Genomic DNA, 2,344 nt, shown 5'->3' on the forward strand with positions numbered 1-2,344 from the left:
CAACATTCATTTAAAAGGAAATGTCATTCAGACCCTTGGCAATATCCCTTAAAAATATGTCATGCCCCTTGTCAGTTAAATGAACTTTGTCTCTCAGAAATAGCCCTGGCTTGTCAAACAGTATGTCTGAATGATGTACAGTTATCCCATTACAAGCCAAAACAAAAGTATCCATAACACTATTGACAAACTTTCGTGCTTTTTCCATCTTCCCATGGGGGCCATACCTCCAATGACATCTCTGGTTGATAATAGAAAACATAATCTTCATCTGGGGAAAGTTTTTGTGAAGGTAATGCAGGTCCTTCTTCATTGCTTTGACAAGCAGCACACTTTTCACATGACCCAAGTCATTGCCACCACAGTGAATTAGCAGCACATCTGGAGCAGTTCTTCCTTCAAGACACTGGTGGAAAACGTGAAGTAGGGAGTTCCAACACATGCCACCCCTGCCAAACCACTTGATATGGGCACATACACCAAGGTTGGTCCCGATGGTCTCTCTTGCACGGTCTTTGCTGCGTTGAATGTAACTGTCACCCACAATCCAGACTGTGTTTTCTGTTAATGGATAAAAAGTTACAGAAGTTTTACTGGAATATACTTGAAAGGTAGTGTGTGATGCTCATGATAGTTATAGTGTTTCATTTCTCATTCAGGAGTAGCATCATAATTTACAAAAACATAATTTACACCTAAAAGATTAATGACAAATTTCAACAAATGGTCATGATATAAACTAGCGACAGCTCTTCAGCTACTGAAACTTTGTTTTTTACTTTCAGGATGAAACACATTCAAAATTAATGTCCACAAATGTACCTTTCTTCTGCTGTGTGAATGTTCTGCTTGACTGTGCATCTCTTTGTTTAGGAGGAACAACTTGAACAACTGATTTGACTTTCCTGGAAAGAAATGAAAAGAAAAAAGAATTATGAAGTAGGGAAGTTTGTTACCACAATAGACATTTTCATTGCAGCACTTTAAGTAAATGGGGTGACTAGCTATCAACATTTTTATACTCTAAATGGTCAACACTTGTAAATCACTTTTTGTGAGGATAAAAACATTTACAATGAACATCTTACCTCATCTTGTATAGAAGATTTTCTGTCTCTTAAATGACTTCCAAATTCCACCAAGGACAAGTGAACTCTGAGTGGGGAAACTCTGCAAGTCTGGACAGTCCAAAATAACACTGGCGGGACTACAGAGGGTTCATTTTATCCTCCTGGCCTGGAATGTGGTCTGACCAGTATAAAGCTTGAGGAGTTGTCGTCACAGCGCATTGCCCCGCCCCCCTGGCCGGCTTTCCGCCATGTTTGCGATACACTCTCTCCCAGGCTGAGTCGAGTTATAGCGGTTGTGAGTCGAGATGGGCTGAGTTGAGTGATCTTTAGTCAATATGACAGGATTAAATTGTTGTGTAAAGGAGTGTTCCAGGTATTCACTCTCCCATGAGGGTGAATACAAGAACAAATTACGGTTTTTCAAGATCCCTAATGTGAGAAAAAATGAAGGAGCGAAAGGTGCTGAAGTTACAAAGAGGCGCAGAATGGCCTCCCTACCAGCACAAAACAAATAACTTTAGAAGAAAATAAACCTATGAATATTTCTTGTTAGCACTAGTAGCTAGCTAAGGCAGGTTTCATTCATTCATCTCATCTTCGCGTGGATGATAATGTCACAGAAGCACAGCTGGCAGATGTGGATATCATATACCAACCCCTAGAAAAATTGCTTGTAGCTTTCCAGTGATTTGTAGTTTTGGAATTCTGTCAACGTTTAATAAGTTATTCTGAATACTAAATAATTTACAATATCTCCATGGAGGACAGGACATAGACAGTCTAGATTGTTGTCCCATTCTGATTTTTCGAGCTCATAAGAGTCCAGTCCCGCTATGTCCCTTAATTTTTCCAGATATCTTTTTTAGCACTAGGTAGTAAATTTTCTCTGTATGGCACCTTTTCTTTAACTCTTTTTTTCTTCATAAATTAAACTCCCACTTAGGGTTGCCACCTTTCAGAAAATCAGAAATAAAAAACGGGCGCCTACCACAACTCCTACGGTCCATGATTATGACTGGGTGATATCCCCTATAATCAATATTACATTTAATTTAATATGTTCCCTTTATTACAGTCAATAAGCAATTATTTTTTATGTTTTTTTTATTTATTGCATATATCTCTACAATAGAAGAGCAGGTCAGTATTCCCAAAAAACAAGAAAAAGAATAAGTCTATGTAGAAATCCCTAACTGTAATGTCATTGCTTCTGAGTTCTGATCTTCCTCTTGAAAGCTTGAATGTTCGTGTTTTCCTGTAAATATTTTGAATTG

At 38.2% G+C, this 2,344-nt stretch overlaps 1 long non-coding RNA gene across 1 annotated transcript; it reads right to left on the minus strand.

Annotated features, from left to right (window-relative positions):
- Positions 1-481: 481 nt before the first annotated feature.
- LOC121653231 lies at positions 482-1,532 on the minus strand. Its single transcript, XR_006012762.1, has 3 exons — positions 1,089-1,532; positions 823-905; positions 482-561 (listed from the first exon to the last, which is right to left on the minus strand). It is a non-coding gene; the product is annotated as an uncharacterized LOC121653231 (long non-coding RNA).
- Positions 1,533-2,344: the final 812 nt, after the last annotated feature.

Source organism: Melanotaenia boesemani, chromosome 2 (assembly GCF_017639745.1).
Source record: "Melanotaenia boesemani isolate fMelBoe1 chromosome 2, fMelBoe1.pri, whole genome shotgun sequence".
Classification (NCBI taxonomy): Eukaryota; Metazoa; Chordata; class Actinopteri; order Atheriniformes; family Melanotaeniidae; genus Melanotaenia; species Melanotaenia boesemani.